Source organism: Lagopus leucura, unplaced genomic scaffold (assembly GCF_019238085.1).
Source record: "Lagopus leucura isolate 7727_CA_CO unplaced genomic scaffold, USGS_WTPT01 Super-Scaffold_100017, whole genome shotgun sequence".
In the NCBI taxonomy this organism is placed as follows: domain Eukaryota; kingdom Metazoa; phylum Chordata; class Aves; order Galliformes; family Phasianidae; genus Lagopus; species Lagopus leucura.
Window position 1 is genome coordinate 10,394,817 of NW_024962271.1, and position 25,431 is coordinate 10,420,247.

At 36.7% G+C, this 25,431-nt stretch overlaps 1 long non-coding RNA gene across 1 annotated transcript in view; it reads left to right on the top strand.

Moving 5' to 3' along the window:
• Window positions 1–386: 386 nt before the first annotated feature.
• Window positions 387–25,431, top strand: part of LOC122183336 — an 85,674-nt gene continuing 60,629 nt past the window's right edge. The window contains exons 1-2 of the long non-coding RNA XR_006180232.1: window positions 387–458; window positions 1,237–1,308. This is a non-coding gene — a long non-coding RNA (uncharacterized LOC122183336). The remainder of the gene's footprint in view (window positions 459–1,236; window positions 1,309–25,431) is intronic.

Here is a 25,431-nt window from a genome sequence, read left to right on the forward strand (position 1 = left end):
GTGACATAACTGATAGGCCAACATAAAAACTTAATAAACATTTCCAATAAGTTTACTCTCTTGTACTGCCCTGTCAGTCCACTGTCCTGTGTCAACATTTGGGTGAGGTATTTGGTGTTAAACCGATTACAAAATGTAGCAGTTTGTTTATTTGTGAGAAATGCTATAGATGGTTCTGTGTACCCTTTCTGGATGTGCTGAATATGAATAGTGTGCAAATATAAAATTATTTCAGTTTACTTACCTGGGAGTTATCCTAGTTGTAAAAGGTCAGTAATCTAGCTAGTGAATACTCTTCACTTTGCCTGCTTGCTTATAAATTGCCTAACAGTATTGTGGTGTTGTGACTAGCTCAAATTTGACTTCTTCTTTTTTTTTTTTTTAAGCTACAGAAGAATTAACAGGGATGCTACCCCAGAGGCTTTCCTACAACTAACCATGATGATGGCTTATTCAAGGTATTATAAATAGTGTCTGCTCATCTTCTGCTTCCCATTTACTTTCCTGATGCCATCATGTTTCTTTAAATTAATGAGAACCACTTCCTACAACTAGATCCTAGCCCTCCTAAAATGGCATTTGAAGTGGTATTTAATAAAAATAACATTAAAAACCCTATACACTCCACTAGATATACGTACTGCAATTTTGTTGTTTTTTTCCTGTCTATAGAAAGCTAATTAATTAGGTTCAAGAGTGTTAAATTTCTGTAGTAATTACTCACGATTCTTATTTCCTCAGTGGAAGCTGGTCGCCACACAAATACACCTTAGAATTTATTCTCATGATTGCATTACTTGTGTTTTATATGGAAAAATGATTAATATTGCGCATAACGAAGAATGTGTTTGCAAATGTTTGTTTCAGGAACTTTATAAATTGCTTAGAAGTTTTTTACTCTTGTAAGCAACTGATACAACTAATAGCTCTTGCAGAAGAATTCCATTCACAGCCAGAGTCAAAACCGTGCTATGGTTTCTTTCAAGCTACTCAATGTAAATGTTTACTGACAATGGACTGGATTATGGATTCCAGAAGGCAATCATCGTGCTTTACGTTACCTTTACATTTGAAATCTGGAGTAAGGAATTTCATGCCTAGGAATCACCTGAACAAAAAATGTACATGCAAACCATTATCAAAATTGTTACAGTTGTTTTTGGAGACTAAGAATAATATGAACAGGTCTTGATAATTTATTTCTTGCAACACTAAAGTGAAAATTTATTTCTTTAGAGTTCTAGGAGCGAAAAGGAGTCTGGATCTCTTTCTTTTGAGCTTCAGCCGTAGGAGTACATGGAAACTAAGGTAAAAATAATCTCATAAATCTCTAAGGAATAGAACTATGGATGCATATAAAGCTATCTAGTAATTTTTCACTAGTATAATCTAATTCAGATTTCTTTTTGTGTAAAGTGCAGATATTTGCAGGTGCAATTCTTGTTTTATGTTGAAGTCTAGTATAATAAAGCTTTTTTTCCCCCCGGAACAACATTCCCACAGTTCTCTTAACTTGGACAAAGCAGCAATGTTCTTCACATATTTAAAAAAACCTGCAAAAATAATCAAGCAGAGCAACGTGGGGGCAGCAAAGGGGGGAATCGACGAATGAGGAAATAATTGCTCCTTGTAGCTTAATACATAGGATTGGGTGGAGGGGTTGTAGAATAGGGGAGTTTCAAGGATATCACAGGACATTGTGAGTTTGTTTGGAATGCTCCCTTCCAGTGAGTAGCTATTTTATTGAAAGCTCCATCATTAGAGTCTTTGTGTGCTACTATTGTACAACGAAGGGTAACAGACCACAACAAATCTGAACAGTTCTGTCTTTACAAAGGGCATTAGCAGATGGTGACTTGTTTCTCTATGAAAAAGCAAGTTTATTTTACTGCTTGAGTTTTAGACCTAGAAAAGCCTTCTTGTGGCAGCTGAGAAGCATAGATAGTGTTCCTTACCATTTTCTAAATGTGCATGTTTGCTAGCAGCAAACAAGAGTTGTGTTGGTATTTTTTTATATGGGCCATCTCAACTTAATGCACTTGAACTTTATGGCCGAAGGTGGGAGTAGATTGAAACTTGCTTTATGCCCTGACACACTTTGATCCATCTAGTGCTGCTTGTGGGGAGTCTGTAGGTTGGTATGGATCACATCTGTCTGCCAGGATGGCAGCAATGAAGCCCTTGCAGGAATGGTGCGGGACTTCAGTATCAAGTAGGTCATAGAAAAAGTAGCCATTATGATATACTGTATGTACTCATGTAAACTGGACTTACTTCATCAGGTTGTCTGAAGCTTGCCACAATGCAAACCTAGAATTGAATTTGACTGGAATTTATTCAAATATTAAAAATATAGCATGAATATACTCAGTTGTCTCCCTAAAATAAGAAACTGGTCTCCAACTGACTCCTGCTATGAAGGTGTCTTATGCCTTTGTAACACTGCAGAGTCCATAGAGTTGCTTTGAATGCATATTTCACTTGAAATTTATGCACTTTTTTTTATTATGGAGGAACTTTATTGATGAAGGACATCTGAGTAGTACTTGAGACCTGAAATGTACTGGTTAAAGATAGGAACAAACTGTCTGCTCCCTGTGTGTAGCGGAAAGTCTGTAACTGTTTGTTTCCTCAAGTTGGCTGTATCTGGAATATTGAGTCTGGGCACTTTTCCCTGCAAAGGCCAGAAGTAACAAAGGTGATGACTGTAACTGTTTTTGTAAGTAGCCAGATGGTCTTGTTTCATTCACGTGAATAGATGATAGATACCTTAGGAAAGAAGTGCTCACTGTCAGCTGAGATGTAGTTATTTGTGGGCACAGAATACTGACATTTAAATCTGCTGGTTTTGTCTTAATTTCTATCAGAAATATTTTTCCTGAGGAAGCTAGATTATACAAACTAAAAACTAAAACGAAAAATATTGAACAATACTAAGTTATGGAATAATACTTAATATATTTTTTTAATAAGAAAAAACTCAGTTAAATCTTATGATCTGCTATTGAATTTAATACAGTCATCATCATAGTGCATTTTGGGGCTATTTTTCATGAAAAACAAGTTATGCAATAAATTTCAGTAAATTTGAAATATAAATTTATAAGGCAGAAGAGGTGAACGATGAAACAAAGGTAATGATAGGATCTAAAAGAGATTTGGAGATATGTTGCTAATGAATACAAATCTCTTGTAAGTTGTATTAATGCCTGTATTCAGCAAGTCCAAAAATTTTTTTCTGCGTTCTTCAACTACATTAATCTGTACTGGGAGCCTCTACATGCATTTGTTTTCTGCCTTTCTCTTCTACTTGTGTCTTTATGGCTGGTCCCACAAGGATATCCAGAAATAGGAGCAATGCAAACAGCGCAGCAGGCTTCTATGAAGCTTGCATGAGCTCACTGATAAACACTTGTTTTGCAATTTTCTTCTACCTTTTAAAGTTTGTGACTCAGCAAATAGTCCTGAGATACCTTACTAATTATTATATAGTATACGTGTTTCTTGACTAACGTAAGTGTCTTTCAAAGGAATTAGGCACACATTAGTTTTTTAACATATGAACAATGGGCCAGATGCATCCCTTAAGTAACTCCCCTCTTTCCCCACAGGTGATTTGTTTGGTTTGTAACTCCATCTTTACCTAGGCAAGCAGGTAGTTTCAAAGCCATGTAGCTGGGGTGATTTTGCATCAAGCAGGGGAATTCGTTAATGTTAAAATCAAATCTATTACTGTAATAGATTTGTAACTAAATCTGTTACCAGTAGAAGTCTTAAGACAGAAAAGTAACTAATTTCAAGCTGTTCCAGCCTTAGATTTGTGCTTATGCATCTGAAGTGCCCTACTAGTACATTCCCTCTCCTCTTTTCCCCCAAGAGGAAAAATTTGTAGAATGCTACTCCATGCATTGCATGTATTTTCTTTGCTGAGGAAAGTGTTTTGTTTCTTGCCTTCCTTCTGTGTAATATTCTGTTCAATTAGCAATGTAATTAACTCTTTCTAGTAACCAACAAATCATTTTAAAGTTATCTTCCAAATTTTCTAAGAGTTTGTCAGTCACAAGCTTATCAGATAATTTTGCCCCACTCGGATTGTGTTTTTGTGCCTCCTCCTGTAGGAAAATATATTATCTGCTAAAGGGGATGCAAAATTAAAATAAATTAATTCCTTGGAAATGTACATTGGTTGCTTAGCATTTATTCCATTGCTTGGAGCCTCATCTTTAAGTGCTGGTATTTATGCTACATGTTTGCCACACTAAGTATGTTGGTATAAAATGTAACAAGGGGCAACATTGTTCCCCAGTCCAGCATCAATATGGGGTCTAAGCTATGAATGTGATAACTGACTATACATTATAATTAAATATTCTTAATTCTGATATGGAAACAAATGAAATTCATCATTAACAACTGAGTTTTAGAGTGAACTTGTGCGGGGCATGGAAATATGTATGCTGAAAGAAATTTATGCAGATTAAATCCATTAGCAATTTTCTGCATACCTCATTAAGCAAAATATCAAATTCCACTTAGTTCTTCTGCTGCTCTCATTAGACAACTTAAACTGTACTATTTCATACCATGGAAGTAAAAATCCCTGATGTAGTTTCCCACTAGTGAATTCTCAAATATTTATAGATGTCATACTAACTTCTTGGACTAGTAACATTTTGTCACTGTACTGTTCCATTAAGTCCGTAAGGAGGCAGACTGCCTGGCTCCAGTGGTGGGGCTCTCTGGAAAAGAAGTGTATATGTTTTTCTTATAACAGTAGCTTGGCACCGTAACTGGCTTTAAAGCATTTGTGTAGCTGTGCATTGGGTGTTGAATTACTTTAATTAAAATATATAGATATTTATATTAATCTGGTGGAGACCAGATTAGTTTTGGCTTGGTTAGGCTTGCTGATTTGCTGATCTGATTCACCTGGCTTTGCAAACATTCTCCTACAAAGGAAGGGAAGAATGTACGGATTTGAATCTAGAGAGAGGGAGGGAGGAAAGATTGGCTTCTGGTAGGTTAAGTCTTTCTGATACTGTGGGAATATTGTGATCAAATCTCTAGAAGCCCAAGTCAAATGAAAGTAAGTGAAAACTATAAGGGGAGTTGGATTGTGAGAATTTGTAATAACTTTTGCAGGGAAAAGGGGAAAAAATGTGATCCCCTGTTCATTCATACACAAAAATAAAAGGTCCAAAAGAAAGTACAAGTTAGTATTATTATAACTGTCTCTACACTGAAAATCCTGAAAGAACAGAGAAACTTTTATTCTGTTCTCACTCCTTGCTGGTCTCCCTGATGTGGATACTGTGAAGTGCCAAAGAGTTTTCATTTCCATACTCGAACCATTTTGTCCAGTGCAAGTTTTCTCAGTTTAGAAAAAGACCAGTTTCTCAGCCAAAAGATGGCAGGCAGGTGGAGAAAACCCTCACAGTTGAGGTCTGTTTCTTTTTTTTCCCTCCTTTTTAAATTTTAATTAATTAATTTTGAATTAAAACAATAGAGCCAGAAAATACTAACATAGATGCTTAGATCCCCTCTGCATAGAATATAAGGCAGTATTTTGATTTTTTTAAATAGGCTAGTAGTATTTTTAGCTGATGTCTTTTCCTTCCTTCTTGCCAATGCCAGAGTGGTTAGCATTTCTGGTTTAACCTTAGGCTGGAAGCAGTGGTGTATAAGGGAGTAGATGAATTCTTGCAGTGCCACACGTAGTGTCCTTTGCTGCCTTTGATCGTTTGTCATTTTGATCATTACACAGTTTGAACAAAGTAGCTAATCAATCCCTTCTCGTTGTGTCCTTCACATTCTGCCTGCTATCAGCTTTGTTCATTTCCTTTATATTCAAAACTGTTCAGTAAATAGTATCAAAGGTCTTCTCGGCACTAGTGGGTGGGCCTGCCATTCTGCTGTGAGAGAAGGGGTGTTCTTGTTACCAGGTGGCACCCCATTCAGTCAATCAGGAATGCTGTGGAGCCACAGCAGGTTCTCTTCATGTGAGAAATACTTTGTATGTCATTATGCTTCCTTTCTGATGAAGTACACCCCATGTGCTAAGAAGCAGGGATGTAAGAAATGGGCAGATAAAATTTCTGGAGCACAAAAGACTTCTGAACTCCATTTCTTCTTTACGTAAAGAAGACTGAATATCTCATATATGAAAGTAGCTAAGTAGGAGGTTAGTGGTTTGTGCTTTTATTGGCTTTGCGTAGACTCTCAAGTCTACGCAAAGGGGGGGAAGAAGTTAAGGTTCCTGGATATCCTGCTGGACCTGGGGCAGTCTTTAACTGTGTAGGCAGTTTCAGTTATTTCTGTATCAGTCATCTGACTGTCTGATCATCAGCCTCCACTGACCGTGAGCCTGTATGGAAGGGAGCCTCACTGGCTGCTTCTAACCGTAAGTTGCAGGCACAGTCTGGGGCTCAAAGCTACGGACTCTCTGGAATGATCTCATCAACTGTGTTCAGACTTCTAAAAAGACTTATTTTTCTTAACTATGTGTCATCTGGCAACTCAAGAGCTGAATCCTTCCTTAGCTGTTGTGAACTCTGCAGTCCCCTGGTCTTACCAAGGGGGAGGAAGTGTGTCATGTAAAGACTTGCTAGCTCATGAGCAAGTGCATACAGTGTCAAGTGAGCTCATGGCACAGAAGTGAACCCTTGGTTTCATTTGAATTGAGAAAGGATGAGAAAAGAGAAGAGGAAGAAAGTAATTTCATGTTTGTTTTTCTATGTCAAGATTGCCTTTCCTTCTGGATTGTAACCCATTCCAAATCCCTTTGTTAAACCATGAATACATGCTATGCTAACCAAATAATTCCTCCTATTATACTTTACACGCAATAAAATTCTTCAAATTCAAAGGTCACCAGCCAGACATGTAGAATGACTTCATGAACGACTTCAGCTCATTAATCATGCCTTGGTGTAGCAATGACTCTCCTTTGTTCATTAGAATAACATTTCTTTGCACTTTATGGCAAACCATCATTATAATGCAGAACAAGGACAACGGTGTGAAAGACTTTTTTAATGAGACTTCATAGTTGCTCATGGTGGGACTCCCCATCCTGTTTGCTCTTGAAAGAGCTGTCTGACAAAGGTTCAGAAGGATTTCTACCTGATGAAGAGAGCCAGGATGAGAGCTTCACAGGGAAAACTGTCAATGAGCTTATAGAAAGCTGCATAAACCTGGCTGCCCTGTTGGCCAAGCTGTCACTCTTCAAACAAATACAGAGCGAGAATTTGTAATTGTTCTCACCGCACATAAGACATTTTATGCTGTATCATTGTCATGTGCAGCAGTTCTTAACTTGCTGAGGAAACGCAGCATTTACGATCCCCAGGATCTTGAGTGGACTCTGCATTTAATAAGGAGAAACTCTGTGGTTTTATAGTTATCAATTACTGAGGAAAATAAACTCTTCACTGGAACCCCTGAAACTCAACTGTCTCAACAATATTCTCATCATTAATCTGATATTGTTTTATTCCTTACCTTGGATATAATAAAGAAATGCAATCATTCCAACAGTGCTGGACTGACCTAATTTAAATCTTCTTTAATAAATATTTTAGGGATGTAATAATAAGGGATAATAGTAATTTAGAAAATAATTTAGAATCTTTCTTACATAGATGGCATAATGAAATTGCAAAAATGGCTTATAAAGTTTTGTGGCTGTTCATTTTTAATTAAAATATTCTCCTCTGTTTTCCCTCAGGAGTGTAGATACTTCGTTAAGCACTAGAAAAGATAGCAAGGTTCTCATAAAAAGAAGCAGCAGTCTGACTACTGACCTCATGATGCTATAACTCTCATTTCTTGTCTGTGAGGCTGGTACAGGTTCTCTCTCCAAAATAAATACTTACGTATCCAGGTCCTAATCTTCTCTTTCCCAGTTTTCAACTTTTTTTGAAGGCAAATGCAGTTTAATTCGTATGAGAAGCAGCTTAAGAACTGTTCTGCTTTATCCTGGTAGAGAAATAGTAGTAATTTGATGCATACCTTAGAATCAATAGTATAACTAAGGTTGGAAAAGACCTCTACAGTCATCTAGTTCAGTCATCCACCTGCCATCAATATTGCCCTCTAAACCCTCAGCACTACACCTACACATTTCTTGAATATCTCTAAGGAGGGTTACTTTACTACTTCCTTGGGCAGCTCATTCCAATGCCTGACCACTCTTTCGGAGCAGAAGTTTTTCCGACCTGAATCTCCCATGGTGCAACTTGAGGCTGTTTCCTCTCATGGTTAGCTACCTGGGAGAAGAGGCTGAGCCCCATCTCACTACAGCCTCCTTTTAGGCTGTTGTAGAGGGTAATAAAGGTTTCTCCTGAGCCTCTTCTCCAGTCTGAACAACTTCAGTTCCCTCAACCTCTCCTCACAGGACTTGTGTTTTAGTCCTTTCACCAGCTTTGTTGCCTTTCTCTGGACGTGCTCCAGAGCCTTTATGTCTTTCTTGTAGTAAGGGGCCCAAAACTGAACACAGTATTCAAGGTGTGGCCTCACCAGAACTGAGTACGAGGGGACGATCATCTCCCTGCTCGTGGTTATGCTACTGACTGCTTTGTATTCCTAGCCTCAGCAGTTAAACTGACATGTTATCTTCAAAGCAATTATAAGATATTTGGAGGTCTTTTGCTTTGCCATCTGTAATTTTTCTAGAGCTTGTGACAGTGATTGCTGTAGATGTTCTTCTAATTCCTGTACCTTGCATCTCTGTGTCTAATGTCCTGTGCATTTTTTTCTGCATCACTGCGACAGTTCCCCACCTATAATTTCTCTGGGTGCTCCTAATCACTATGACCTGAAATGGATTTCGCTCTAGGAGCAGCTGTCTCCCCAGTTTTTCTGCTGGTCTTTTTCTGCCGTTCCTATGATATTTTGTATTTTTTTTTTTTTTCACTGGCCAAGGTCTCTCTCCACGTGTGTAACAGGTGTGTGAAGGGCAGAAAATTGTTTTCTGTCAAGACTGGAATTAAGAAGAGGTGATGTTCTCAGTTTCCCAAATGTTCCTATCATCGCTGGTTGAGGCAAGAGAGATACTGAAGTGGAAGAGGCCAACAGAAGTATAAATTATGGTTACTAAAATTTTCACGAGCTTCATTCTCCAGCTGCTGTTTTCTCCAAACCACCAGGCTGCTTTTGGTACATTTCCTATCTTTCTCTTTGCTAAACCAAGAAAAGGCCTTTTTGTTCCCTTGTAATCTCCTTGTGCTGCTCTGATCTGCTTTGTCAAGTGATCAAAGACCCTGTTCAGGTGGACTGTTGCTTAGTTACCACATGCTAGGAATTCACTTTTGATAAATTGCTTTGTCTTCAGAAGTAGCCATATCTCTTTTTTTTCCCCCCCCCTGGGTGCTCCATTTAAATGTATGATCTAAGTTTATCAACCTGCTCTATTAGCGATACGTTAGGTACAAAAATTTTCCTTGTCACCCTCTCTGGATTTTTCGGTTAATCTGGAGAAAAGAGGACAAGAGGCAAGAATACTCTGCAGTTTAGAAAAATAGAAAGGAGCCTCCCAGGGGAAACAAAATGCACTCTCCAAAGGCAAACAGGCTATGTGTAGATAGATGTCCCTGACAGTTTCAAGAGCAAACCAAGAGATTTTAATTTTGGAAACTTTTGTAGATTATTACCTGTAGGATGTCACTGTAGGCCAGTGACAGAACTTCTGTCGTATCTCTTGGAAGGCTTTCTGGTGAACTAATAGATTGACTTTTGTTGATAGATGCAGTAGCTATGTTTTCTCATAATATTATCCAATGGCTCCTCATTATCCCTATTCAACTTTTAGCCCTGTTCCCCTTTGTGTTTGAGGATGTTTGTATCTGTGTATTTTCATGAAAATGAAAACAGTTATGGCCACTGGCAGAGAAAGAAAGAAGGAAAATAGTTATAAGCTAGATTTACACAGGAATATATTGAAACATAAATGAGAGACAGTTTTCTTGACATGATTTATCTGTAGAAGACTTAGTGTTATACTGTCTAAAGGCTCCTAAATTCGAAAAGAAACAGCTCCCCTCTTTGTCAGTTCTCTTTTCCAAACAGGATTTTTCAGGTTGAAATATAGCTACAATTATAAATGTTGAGTGATCACCAGACGGTCAAAATGGTTCTCAGCTGTCATGTTACAGTGATACTGTGGGGAGCCTGTGTGAATACTCTTCTTGTTCTTATTTGGCTTGGTAAAGGGTCAAGGTTGATGTCTCTGTAGCGTTGCTGAAAGGGGAGTGCTAGGATATTTGTTGTAAAAATATCTGAATAATTGTGGATGGAATCAGATGAGATTATTGCCCCTGTTGCACATGGCTGCTAGCAGTAGAACTGCTATTAGTGAAATAGAAAGATCTGCTACCCAGGAAAAAAGATGAGAAGGTGTAGGAGCCCTAAGATGGGATATAAATGGAAAATTGCATCTACTGGAATACTAGGATTGCGAAAGGTTTGGAAGTTGGTCTTCATAAGGTTGTCTTTGAGGAGAGCCTTTCTCCATGGTAATACAGAGGTAATAGTATTTGTGCAAGACAGCCTAGCAGATTAATTCTTGGTTTTTATGTGACGATTAGAATAGAAATCGTGAATAAGGAACTAGAATATGACTGAAAGCAATTTTTTGATGCTCTGACTATTCAAAAGCTCTTTTTAAATTTTTTTACCTAAATTAATTTGTGTTCTGCTTGCTTCTATTTGGTCTTATGGCACCATTGTTCATAAGCTTAAGAAATGCGGTTCTCACAGTGATGCTTCTTTCCCCTCCTTTATTTAGAGAGAGCCATCATATTCCACTGTGCCTTCATTTTGCTGGACTGAGTGAGCCAAGTTCTTTTACCATCCTCTTTCAAGCTGTCCATGTATATTTTCAGTCTAATACCCTTTCTGATGTTTTTTCCAGTTCATCTTTTTAAGCAAAGGTCATGATCATCATTGTAGATAGTTCCAGAGAATATTTCATTTTTCCTTCCTTCACTGAAAGATTTCTCATGTTATGGTCTCAATGAGAATGTCACAATTTTGTACAGATCAGAGAGAAATCTCCTTCCTTGTTAGTACTATAAGTCTTCCCTCTTTCACTCTCTCATGAATTCAATTACTTTTGATAGTATATATGAACAGTTTTTCTCACCTCCAGCAACAAAAGGCAAAATAGAACTATGATTTTGTTTTGGTTCATTTTAGTGAAGGAACTTTGCTTCCTCTCGTTTTTCCCAAATGCTATGCTAGATTAAAACAGGTATTTTTGTAATAAAATTGTGTGCTAAGTAGCCATCAGTGATCATTAAATGAGCAAGCTAATAGAATTTTAACACTTTAAACTCACTTTGTGATAGTGTTCAGTTCAGTGTTTTCTGCATGGACAAATGTTTTCACAACTACTTCAGGTAAAATAATTTTAATATTAAAAGTAGTTCCAAGACATACCTGGTTTATGTACCTAGTGTTGAGCAGAATACAACCTTAAAGAAGTTAACCCCAGATCAGACCAGCACTTTTTCTCTGCATCCTTGCTCCCCTAGAAAAGGGACTTATGCAAAACAGCTTATGGTGACATTCCTTGGAGACGAGAACTTGAAGCAGGGAGAATTCCTTGCCAGAGTTGCTAACAATCTGTGCTGTTAGACATGTTTATAGAAAGCAGAAAGCATGGCCTCTTCAGTCAATAGGAGTTTTTGAATACTTACTAGGTTGTGGAAGATAAATGTTTTTACCTGTTCAGTTGTTCTAAAACTGGTACTCAAATACAAATATGAATTAGCCTACTGTTAACAAATGATTGTCTGAAATAATTACAATGTTTCATAAACCTATGAAGTCTTGGTAATTATCTGCTAGTTGTACTTGCCACATGAGCTTTCATATTAAGGAAGGGATGCCATTCAGAGGGACCTCAACAGACTAGAAAGGTGGGCCTTTCTCATGGAATCTCATGAGGTTCAAGGCAGCAAAGTGCAAGGTTTTGCACTTGGGCCAGATGAATCCCAGGCATCTATACAGACTGGAAGGAGCAGTTCTTGAGAGCAGCCCTGCAGAGAAGGACCTGGGGGTCCTGATGGATGAAAAGCTTAACATGAGCCAGCAGTGTGCTCCTGTAGCTAGGAAAGCAAATGGTATCCTGGGCTCCATCAGAAGAGGGGTGGCCAGCAGGGAGGTGGTTGTCTCCCTCTCCTCAGGTCTTGTGAGGCCCCATCTGGAGTACTGTGTCCAGGTCTGGAGCCCCCAGAACAAGAAAGACAGGGAGCTGTTGGAGAGGGTCCAGAGGAGAGCCACGAAAATGATCAGGGGACTGGAGCATCTCCCCTACGAAGACAGGCAGAGGGAGCTGGGCTTGTTCAGTCTGGAGAAAAGAAAGCTGCGGGGTGACCTCATTGCAGCCTTTCAATACCTAAAGTACAAACAGGAGGGGAACCAACTCTTTGAAAGGGTAGATAACGGCAGGACAAGGTGAAATGGTTTTAAGTTGAGGGAGGGAAGATTTAGGTTGGATGTCAGGGGGAAGTTCTTTATAGAGAGAGTGGTGAGGTGCTGGAACAGGCTGTCCAGAGAGGCTGTGGATGCCCCGTCCCTGGAGGTGCTCAAGGCCAGATTGGATGGGGCCCTGGGCAGCCTGGTATAGTATTAAATGTGGAGGTGGCAGAGGGGTTGGAGATTCGTGATCCTTGAGGTCCCTTCCAACCCAGGTCATTCTGTGATACTACATTAAAAATTAAAATGCAAAAACACTTTTTTCCTACTATGAAGTTGCTGTATTTTTATAGTTTCATCTTGGTTGAAAAATAGCTAGTAAAAAGGGCTTTTGGATGAGCTAGTAGTCAAATTAATTTTCTTTTTGACTTCATGGTATCTTCAGCAGGTTACTGTGTAAATGAAATCAGCCAATTTTTTTTAATATACCTTAGAATGATTTGTTCAATTATAACCCAACCCTGCTCTATCATATAGTCTTTGGGCAACAGTAGTGCTTTATAACTCTTGGCCACTTCAATTGTGTGGATCTTCATAGGATACAGAAGAATAGGGCCTGCATACACACACACACACACACACACACACACACATATATACAGTGAGATGTGTTCTTTCCAATAATATTGCCACTTTCTGGAGGATGTTAAAAGCAAACTGTACCAAAATTTCTTGCTAAAATTTGTACATCCTGTGCAGTATCACTAACTTCACCAGTGACGAAATGCTAGTTTTGCCTGGATCATCTAGATTGCTTTGCAGTAGTAATAGGAAATATTGTTTAAGAACTTAATGGTTTTCAGCATTGACACTGATCACATTTGTTAACTGATGTAAGTGGTTATAGAAAACGATCTTGTGCAGTTTTTCAACATGACAAAAAATGATTTACAGTTAAGAAGCTTGTTTAATGCATCTATTATGCCAGCTGGCCAACAGTCAAATCCCAGTGATTTCTGAGTCCTCAGTGTTTCAAATTACAGGTGGTTTCAGATAAGATTTTTTTTTCTACAGTGAACACAGTTACATTAGGACACACAAGAACACAAAAGTCACTAGTTTAAATTCATATAATTTGAGTTACAAGATAGTAGAAAAACTGAAGTTTAAATGAGTTGAACTGCTTGTTTGTTGAACTAATCTAACTGCTGATTAAGCAAATGACCTGTGAGCTAGAAGCATCTCACTTGATGCTGAAGGAAAGCGTTTATGTTTGAGGGAGGTGATTAAGCAAAGATATCAGTCATAATTATAACCCTGTCTTTCTGAGGAAGTGAAGTAGGTGTGGGATTGTGGGATTCAATTGTGTCAAAGAACAGAAAAGATTTCTCATCCTCTGTCACTATAGGAGTTCAACAGGTGAAAGATGGCACCAAAATTGAAATCTATATTGTGGACATTCTGCAATATGTTATGTCAATGGATAAAGAGCAGGATCTAAGCAAAATATTGTACTCAGTTCATTTCCAAAAGAATAAAGGATGTGTATACAAGATATACCTGCAAACTGTTCCGAGTACACTCAGAAGAGTATAATTTTTTGATGTAGACCATTTGTAATCTTGGAAATACCAAAAAATAATGTGCTTTGATTTTTTTTTTTTTTTTTTAAATATACATGGCTTTAAAAAGCATTAAATGCTTATCTTGTTAAACTGGCATAGCAAACAATGATATAGATCTCTGGGGAAGATGAGGAATAGCTGTAGGGTACTCCAAATAGTGCAAGTTAAAGTTTAGCTATCAGCTTTTGCTGACAATGACTTAAATGCCAAGCTAGTCCTACGATCAACAGTGCAGAAGTGGTATCACTGAATGGACAACTTCTGCTGGCACATTCCAAGAGTGGCATCCATACTTAATAGCAAAATTCCAGTTCAATTCCAGAGCTGATCTACTAATTAAATATTCTTTGGGTTTCAAAACTGGGTTGACAGAACAATTTATTGTACTGACTTTGTTCATACATTTAAAATATACTTACTATCAATGCATGTAAAATCTTTTTGTTAAATTTCTTAATCAATTTTTTTTTGAGAGGCAAATAGACTTGTCCGGACCTGAAAGCTGAACTTCTGTAATCAAGGTTTTAATCCAGGAATTGAAGGTGATGTTTTCCAGGAGCTTGATGCCTTCCTTCTAATGCATAGGGTCTGTGTTAAAAGAGTCAAAATCCTGCAATGGGACTTTTAAGGTTATATAGATGCATATCTAAGGAGAAGTGGGATATCATACATGGGCTAGAAACTGAATCACTGTGAACCTGTGTATTGGTATTTTTGTGGATTTTTTTAGAGTAGAAAATGAGTTTCTTGCTTTATAGAACATTAGAAGTTTACAGCCTCCTTTAATTCCAGTTACCATTTCCAGGGATCAGGAGGAACAGAGAAACTTGTGGTCTATTTTCTGCTAGTAAACTTAGTCAAATAATTAAAAAATTGATAATGAATGCAATTTTGGAAAACAAACAAACCACTATTTGAATTAATGTCACTCTTGTTTGCTTGTTAAAGAATTGTTTCTGAATATTAAATGACTCTTAAACAGAGTACATTTGTGGGGAGAATAACAATTGTTATTTTCCTGTAAATGATATGTCAGCCAGTCACAGATTAGAAAAAATACTGGCTAATGACTTATTTATTTCACACCATACATTGTTATATAGTTCTGAAGTGATTTCTCTGCAGCCTGGAAATTGTCTGTCTAAATCTGCTCGGAAAGGACTTGAAAACAGCAAATATCTAACAGAAATCTCAGTGATTTGTTATCATTCATTTCAATTAAAAAATCAGTCAGTTATTTACTTACATATATTTTCTCAGCACTTAACAAATACTAATTACACTTGTGTAGTTCTTTCAGTGAGAAAGGAAATTATGTAGCTGGTGGTCCATAAACACAGTAACTTTTAAAGAACACTTTCATGTTTTTGTCCAAGTAAAATGCATTCTTGGTTTTATGTCAAATTTATTGGCTCCCTTGTTGATTAAAAGTGCATAGTTTGTGAAATGTCATTTTCCTCAAGCTTTTATATACTGTTTGTTATTCACATGGCAAACACAAAACCAAGCAAACCTGTTTTTCCCATGTTAATGTGCTTTCATGTGCTCCAGACTTCTCAGGGTATTCTGAAGATGGAGAGAGAGGTTGAAAGTGGGCAGGAGTCAACAGTCTGACAGTGTATGCATCCGTACAGCTGAGTGATAGCATAAGCATCCTTTTCCCTTTGAAACTTGAATATTGAGCTTTCAAAATTCAATTTGCTTCCAGTGGTATTTTTATTTAGCTGAAAAAAACACTGTGCTTCTTCAGGTAATATGGTACGTTAGAATCTATATGAGATTGCCACATCCTCCCTTCGTATTTTCTATATAGAATGGATTTGTGCTGTCTGATCAGAGAAATAACATGGACAGTTGGGTTACTATGGGATATGTGTGTTGTTTCACAGATGTGTGAAACATTTATTGTGACATTTGCCTTAATTCATTTTAGAGATTGAAATGTATTTACTGTGGGTTCTCTCTGTAGTAACTGAAAGGATTTGAGCACTTTCAGAAAGTAATTTAGCAGTACTTTAAATAAAATAATTTACTTTCGACATGTGTGGCACCAGAGTTTTCTGTCTCTCTCCCTCCTCTTCCTTCCTTGTTCCCTTCCTATTTTCTCTGTTAACATTAGAGGTAACTACAAACCTAGCTTAGATGGGATTTCTGACTTTCGTAGAAGTTAAATTAGGTGTTATGTAGTTTTAGAGGACTTTGTATTTGTTGTGTATATCCATGATTCCTTGAGTTTTCATGTCAAGGGATCAACTGAATAGAAATTTTTACTTTATTTCAGAAGTTATGTCAGATTTTTTGCACTAATTTCTAGGTATTCCTTCCTCCCTTGAGCATCTCCTTTTATTTAAGTAGCCCACCATGCTGCTAATTGGACTATATTTCATTTGATTAGCTTTTTCTGTCATGGACATATTGACATCAACAACATTTGCTCTACTATTCATATTTGCATAACGATGCATGCATGAGATTTGTAAAGCTATCATGCAATAATAACCTGCGTATTTCCATAATTATGTCATAAGCAATTCTGCTGTATGTAGTGTCAATGAAGTCAAATAAGAATGACATTACAGTGAGAAAAGGACTTATCTGCAATAATACTAGCAGTGGTGTTACAGCTAGCTACTGGTATCTCAAGTGGAACTTGATATTGCAAACTGAATAGGTTGATGGTCAGGTTTATTTATGAGGGATCTAGTTTAGTGAAGTAGAAGTTTTTTATTGCAAGTTTTCCATAGAGGTGCCACAAGAGTTCAGCCTTATTATGTGGGTACTATAAAGGTACTTCTATAAACAATCGGGAAATGGGTATTTCTGTTGTTTAAAATGAGAGGGGATGTCAATCAGCACAGATCACCATGGTCCTGTGATAAAGAAGACGGGATGTGAATGGGAAAATAATTCAGATCAGGAAGTGAAGTTTTCACTTGACTCTTAATCTCTGTAGCTGACATATAAAACAGTACCTGTCTCCCTTCTGCTTCCCTTTTTGTACCCTTGGACGGTTTGCAGAAGGCCATTTATAGCATGATGTTTGAGTTCTTTGATGTAGTGCCATCTGTAGTTTAAAAAAATTACACATGCCTTATGGCCAGGCTGTATATATTTTTCTTTTCTGGGATTGCTGTGATGCTCTTTTCTTGTTTTTATCACTTCAGATCAAAGGTGGGCTTTAATGAGACAAATCAGAATGTCAATTTTATTCTTTTTCCTTCATCATTTTATTTTTAATCCTTTGTAATAAACATCAAGAAGAGATTAGTGAAGTATGAAAATTATGTATGAGTTCTTTTAAAATAGAAATGTGGAAGTTTGCCAGCATTCAACAGTTCTTAAAGAGTGAAGCTGAAGAGAACTGTATCAAGTTTTTAAATAAGAATAACTAAATAGGTGACCTGCACACCTGAATGCTTCCTCTAAATGGGTAATGCGGACATTATTTATTTCAAATAGTTGCCATTTTGTGTCATTGTGCAAGTATATTTAATTTTTTTTCATTTTTGTACAGTATGATTATGATTCTGTGATTTATTTTGATGTTTCCCCAAAATAACTTACAGTTGTGAATCAATTTGGAGTAATTTTAAGGTCTTAAAATACTATGCAATGCAGCTAGCTAGAATATAACTTATATTAATACTAATATTAATATAATATTAGTACTTAATTGTATGTCTTCATTTACTTGGCTATGAATAATTCCTGGGTTTGAATCCTGTGCTTTGTTTTCATATTTAATATACCATTTTATGTCACTGAGTGATTATTTAAACTTTACAAGAATGACTTTTCCAGGATTGTTACCATGAAAAGCAAATATGGCTGAAGAGACATTAGTCTGACATTATTGAAAGTTTGTTATGTTGATTATGCTTATTAGAGGAGCTCCTGTTCAGAGCATTAAAAATCTTAGTGAAATCTGATGAACTTTTCATCGACTAATTCTAAATAAAATGGTAAGAACTGGATATAAACAATATGATATAATGTAAGAACCTGGATAGTCCTTTTGAAATTGTAAATATAGGTGCCCATATCATGCAATCATGAGAACTAATTTGTTTAGGAGACGAGTGTAGGTGTGTTCAAATGGGTATCTAAACAGAAACTAAATCACTTGTAAGATAAACTTTTATTATAACTATTATATTAATTTATTATTAGGTATAAAATTTATTATACTGACTGAAAGCAATACAGCCATACACCTCTGCCTTTGTTAACTGTATTTTTGCCTATAAAGAGCAAATCACATACATAAAGAAATTGCAAATTGAAAATAAGTGTACATCTCTCTCAATCTTCCAATAAGAGCTTTTGAACCAAGGGCACAGACTGCCTGTCCAGTGAGCCGTGTGATAAAGCACAAACAGTGCAGGAAATGAAAACCCTAGGAGTAGCAGATGATGTGGGCAGGAGGCACAGGTATTTCGCTCAACTCTATCTGGTTCACTCCCCAGGCTCTCAAAGAAAACTTAAACATTATTTACTCAACCATGTGCTAGTTAAAACCAATATCTCTAGGCCATCTGTTCAGGAAGATGACCTCATGCAACTTTCTGCCCCAACATTACGTCAGCGTAATTCTGACTAATCAATCTCTGCTTGATCACATTGTCTTAGGGTTTTACTTACATGAAAGGAAAAAGGAAGATGTTTCAGCATCATTTTAAGGAACAAATCGCCTTAGTTATTATAAAGTACCTTAGCTTTGTAAGATCTTCTGAAATTCTCTGATATGTGTCAGCTGAATGGGCAGCTCATATATATTTAATGTATCATGACTAATTATCCTAGTGATGCTAATATCACAATTGTATTTTACAGTCTTCTCAATGTGAAACATGTTCCTGTTCAGAACGCTTCTCAGAGATGTCAGTATGTTTGGACTTTTACCATCTCCAACTAGTTCTAACTCATCCAATTATATGTTCATATTAAGATGAGATTGCTTTTATAAAAAAATAATGTGTTGCATCAATGCCTACCATACTGCTAAACCCTTTGGTATGAAATGCAGTTATCTATGATGGGCCATTTGTGTTAGAGAGAGAGCTGGTCGTAACATAAGAATCTTACAAATACATAAGGGTTGCTCCAAAAGTAATGCCTTCTATTTTATCATTTTGGCTCACAACCATACAGGTGAATGTTGTTGGTATGGCATTAGAGGCTGAACCTTCTCACCAGTATTTCCTTATATTTTGTTGCCATGTGACAAATGGCAGCAGAGAGGCGTTGGACCAAATGCTATCTAACATTGAAGAATGGATGAGGCAAATGGATGTCATTGAATTCCACGTGGGAAAAAAATGGCACCTACTGACAATTCATCACCACTTGCTGGACATAGAGACCAACCAGGGGGGCAGTGGGTGGTGTGTTTCAGCAGAGGTTATAGTGGGTTACTTCCACTGGAGAAGATTTTTACAAGTGTGGCATGCAGCCTCTTGTTCATAGCTGGTGAAAATGCATAATTAATGGTGGTGGCTGTGCTGAAAAATAGTATTATGTAGCTGAGAATTTGCTCTATCAAACAGTGCTGTTGTGCTCTTTGTGTCTGTTGTAGTTTTCATGGAGATAAGGAGGTATTATTTCAGTGTAATCTGTGTATAAATAAAGATCATAGTAGAAAAGCAGTTGAGTATCTCTGGGTGAGAAGAAGTCTGGCTGAGGCTTTCAAGCTGTGTGTGTGTGTGTGTGTGTGTGTACATGAGCATGCTTGGTTTCTGGGAGTTTAGCACCAGAATTCTTACCTGATGACCACCAAGAGCAGAGTCAAGAGTTGTAATGAATAATATCTGCTCAGGGTACTGTTGATTGTTTTTACCATGTTTGTATTCAGTAGCAAACTGATGATAATGCATTTTGAAATATTATCATATTTCCAGATTTTACGTTGTGCTTATTTAGTCAAATCCAATTCTCACGAACCTACCTTAATTCCAATTTAACTGTAAGAAGGATTTGACCCAAAATTCCCCTTGAAACACAGTGAAAACCGGGTGAGACGTTCTCGTACTGAGCATGGTTTTACAGGGCATTTTCGCGTTGCTGTCGCTTTTGTTTATTCATTCACACCTTTGCTGCTTCTGATGTAGTTGCTGTTTGTTGCCAGGCAACTCTAGTTGTATTATGCAGTGTTCTGCAGCACACCCAGCACTAAATTGCAGCATACTGTAAAGCAATAGCTGATGTTAGGCTGTGCTATTTTTTTCATTATACTATGCCTTTGTTTTCCAACTGTTTTATTTCTAATTAATTGGGATTCATCAGAAGGATGTAAACTTTCCAGATATGTAGATGACAGAAAGATCAAGAATGGAGTGAAGTGGGGAAAAAAAATCAAAATGGCATTCTTATGTTTTTTTCCTGCATCTTTTGAAATACCTTCATGACAGGCCATGCCTTTTTTGAGGCATCAACTGTTATGGCATGTGTTGTTATCCTTCTCAGCTTAAATATGTCGCATCAGATTTCTAGCAAGCATCAGCACTATGCAGAAATAGACAGGAATGCAAGGTGGCTGATTAATCTGTTATTATTTAGATGGCTGTAAAACCTCCAGGCACAAAAAGATTCTCTGTGTGCATGTGTTTTTATAGTATGGTGATATGTGAGCCGGTGGCTACTGCTGTTCTATCCATTAGAGCTATAAACTTCTTTAATGAATCTGGACAGGACGTTGTAGGGAGAATGTTTTGTATCAGGTCCTGAAAAATTTTTCTAAAAAGACAAAGAAGGAATGAAAATTACAGCTGCTGGGAATTAATACATCCAATGCCAAAGAGGATAAATCTCACACAAGGGAATTCATTTACATACTATTAAAGTTGACATATTAATATCAAAGCATTAAAATATGTAAATAGCATAAACACACACAAAATCCTAATTACTGCTTTACATTATCAACTCATTTACTCTTTATGATATTTTATGACTGTTCAGCTGTGTCAGCAGGCAATTATAAAAACTACTGCAAGTTGATGATAATGCATTTTTGTACATTTCTGTTTCTTCCTGAAAAACATTATTCCAATTCCGAAAGAGTATGATGTGGAAAAGATCCCTGCTGCTGAATGTCCTTTTTGCGTGAACAACATATGCTTTGGGTTTCTAGTGGTTCACTGATCTTTCCTTTAACCTGCTTACCAAAACAGGCAGATTTATATGCAGGCTAATGAGAACTGACATTTCTTACACTATCTGCTGCAGTTACAGTACAGATTTAATCCATTGCAGGTGTTATATCATTACAAAATAAGCTAGAGGCGTATGAGCACTGGGGAAAACCTTAACAGTTATTATCTTAGAAAAAGATGCTTCATTTTATGAAGCATTCTACCTTTTCAGTTGTAAAGCCTTTACAGCGGGGAAGAAATTTGTCATAAGATCTGCACTGCCAACCTGTAATGAGTCTTTTTTTTTTCCCCAGTAACTTCAAACAGTTATTGAAATCGGAAAGCGGTAATGTGATATTTCTTGATTTCAGTAAAAACGTCTGACTTCTGGTCGTGTTTTATTAATCTGAAGCAGTTGCTTTAAATTAAACGTGCATTTCTTTGGGGATGTAACACTGCTATTGTGGTGAGTCTTTTGATTTATAACGAGAAACCTTTCATGTCACAGCAACTTGAGACTTACTGGATTGTGTTATGTCAGCGTCTTCAGTGCTCTTAAAATGCATTTTTATAGAAGAAAAGAAAATGTATGGGCAATTCTTAGACTATCTGTATAGAAAATATTACTGTTAGAGTCTTCTACGTATAATAAAACTCGACTAAACTTAGTTTGAAAAAATTACTTAGAATTTAATTTAACTGGGAAAATATATATATATATTTTTAACAGATATTTTGGAATGTCTTTATTCTTTGCTCATAGAAGATTTGGTCCTACGTAAACTGAAACTGTTTAGTTCTTTTTCCTATAAGTGAACGTGAAGGAAGTCAAATCCTGGAGGACAGAGGTATAACCTGAGCCTCTGCTGTTGCTGAGGAGATGATGTGGTAAAGAGGATAGGAGGGGCTAAGAGACTGACAGAAACAACTTCTGTTAAAGAGGAAGTTAGAGATGAAAGGTTCACACAAAACTATTTTAAGCTAAGGGCAGATAACACAAGATTCAGAATTTAATGAGCCTTAAATGCCAAAGAAGGTGCCAGATGTACAGTTATAGCATAAAACCTCTGCACAGTTTCATATCTTCCCAAACCATTTTAAAGCCCCTCAAAATTCACACATTCATTAATTCTTAATATATGATGCTCAGAAATAAAGCGCAGACCACTTCAGATGGTTGCCATAATCTGTGTTTGTAGCTCGGTTTTCCTGGTGCTACAGATTCCTTCCACTGTAGCATCACTGTGCACCCTCTTGTTGCTCACAGATGGGTGTAGCTGTTTAAGAGGCACTCTGCAGTACGCTGTCCCTGTGCAAATAAGCAACTCCCTAGTGTGTTACTGCTCACTTTCTTTGCATATCCAAACTCTTGTCTTCATTTTTTATATATATATTATTATATATTTTATTATATATTTATTATATTTATTATTATAATTATTATATTTACATTATACTTATATTTATATCATATTTTATATTATATATTATATTATTATTAATAATTATGTATTTATTATATTATATATATATATTTATATGTATATATTCAGATATTTTTATTTATCGCAGTTCCCACTGGTACTTTGTTTTGGTTCCTAGGGCTGTATTCATATGTCATCCAAATTACAGTTATATGCCATGTTTGTGCCTAAATGCAAGTGAGTTAATACTGTTTAACAGTGCTTCATATCGGATTTAGAAGACTTTGCATGCCTATGCAGACGATGGTGGGATGGGTACCATATTCTGATAGTGGGAATGCAATTATATCTTATGATCATAGTTAAGAGCGTGAATCGTTCTTTCAAATTTAGGTTGTGCAGAGGACACTGGTATCCATTCTGTTTCTGGTAGCATCAGCTACTTAAGGTACTGTGTATACACATGAGAAATTGTTTTTATCAACAGTGTTTTGTTTTGTTTTTTTTTTGTTTTTTTTTTTTTGTTTTTTTTAGAATATTATTTCAGTGGGATGAAATTCTCTGATTTTGACTACAGGCTGAGCTTGTCAAACCATTTCAGCTGTAGTGAAACACTGACCTTTTCATGCAGTATTTTATAAAGATTTTTATCATAAAATTCAAAGTTACTTCTTGAATTAAAAATTGATCTACTAGAGCTGCTCCAAAAGTAATGCCTCCTATTTTATTATGTCAGCCCACAACCTAAGATGTGGCAGGAGAGGTTTAATACCTTACTGCCGGTGTACCCTTACATGTTGTTCCTGGGTGATAAATGGCAGCAGAGGGGCAGTCTTATCAAATGGTGTCTGATATGGAAGTGCAGATGAAGCAAAGGTGTGTTGTTGATTTCCTCAGTGTGAGACAAAATGGCACCCACTGCCATTCACTGATGCTTGCTGAACATTTGTGGAGATGAAACAGTGGATGTGAGCACAGTGTGGTTGTGAATGATGCATTTCAGCAGTAACAGCACCATGAAAGACAAGTCACGTTCCGGACAGTCACATGAGTGTGACGTGGGGTCTTGTTCATGGCTGACAAAAATGTGTAGTTAATGCTGGTGGCTTTGTAGAAAAATGCCATTTTGTTCCAGAGTGTTTGCTCTATCAAACAGTGTTATTGTACTCTTCGTATCAATTGTAGTTTTCATGGAAATCATTAGGAGGCATTACTTTCAGAGTAACTTTTGTAATGTATGGAACACCTGAGAAAATGCAAACGTCTCTTTTTGAGGATCCAGAAAATAATTCTGAAAGTTCAGATTTTTCTTCTTCATTTTGAGATTTAACCACCACACTAAAAAAAAAAAAAAAAAAAAAAGTATCATCTGCTTAACTTTTATGTTTCTATTGTTTACTTTTTGCTTTCTGTTCATATTCTGAACTAGATTAGATCAGTTGCCAAATAAAATGATTGTATACCTTTACTACAGAATATAAATAACAGTAATATTTAGCATTCTGCTTTTACTATCTGTAGACTGAGATTTAATGGTTTTTAATTACATCATAGTACTTTACAAAAATATTCTATGGGACAGACTGGTTCAGAGGTGGTGGGGACAGTATGCTCAGTGGTGTCCCTGCTTACGCAGCAAAAAGGAGCAGTGAATTTCCCTTAGAGCCATATGGCATCATTTCATGGAAGGAGCCACAGGGCCTGAGAAGTGTCAGTGCCAACTGGCCGCGTGCTGCTGGAGTGATGGCCCATGGTTGGTCGTCTTGACTTGCCCTCAGCCTTAACCTCGGTGTTGCTCTTTCCTCTTACACGTGCAGCAGGGAGCAAATATTGCCAGGCTATCTTTCTCTTTATTATGTCATGTGCATGGTAGCGACAGAGCAGAGTACTCTTTATAAGAGTGTTCTATATTGGAGATCTACTTTTTTGGTGTTTTTTTTTAATTTTTTTAATTTTTTTAATTTTTTTTTAATTTTTTTTTTATTGTGTGTGTTTGTATTATATGAGAGCTTTTCATATTGTGCTCCAGGAGTAGAATATACGTTCAGAAGAATTCATGCTTCAGCACCCAAAATCAGGGGGAGCCATTACAAAAATACAGTAATTAATTTTTGAGAAGGTGTAACTAACTGGCAATGCTTTACAGACCATATCAATGCAGCAGTCCTCCACGCAGATATAATAATAATAATCAAAAGAAGTTTCAAAGGCAGGCCTTGCTAGAATCTTCAGAATTGTTGTACTAGGTATATTTGAAACAAATCCCCTTTGTCATTGCTTCATCTTTTTACTTGGTAGAATTTTTGCATGCAACTCAAAAATAGATGTAGCTTCTCCATTCTTGTCTTTATCTCAGAAAAGATATCTAAAATATATTTATCTCTTTGTGGACTTCCCTGAATTCAGCTCAAAGCTAAAAATAAAGCAATTCAATAAAAAAGTTAATTTTCTGTAATAAATGACCATCTTGTGTTGAAATTAGTGGCTTAAGTATTGCAGATAAGTTAGTACTTATGTTTACGTTGATAAGCATTATGTAATACATTGTTAGTAAGAGTGGTTGTGTTGTTCCAAGAGGTTGTAACAGTTATATCATGGACTGTTCTTTGATTCTGAAAACAATTCTCCATTGGTTTCCTGATATTTGTGCTTGAGAAGAGAGACAAACACAAGAGGGATTTTCATATTTGTATGACTTAGGCTTACTGTGTTATCTTTATCTTTTTATTTTAAGATCAGGATGCTGAAAAAGTGTCTCACTGTTGTGATTTGAAGTCCTGCCAGAACTCAGGCACTGGCAGTAGGCTATTACCTTGTCTGCTTCCAAATGGCTGT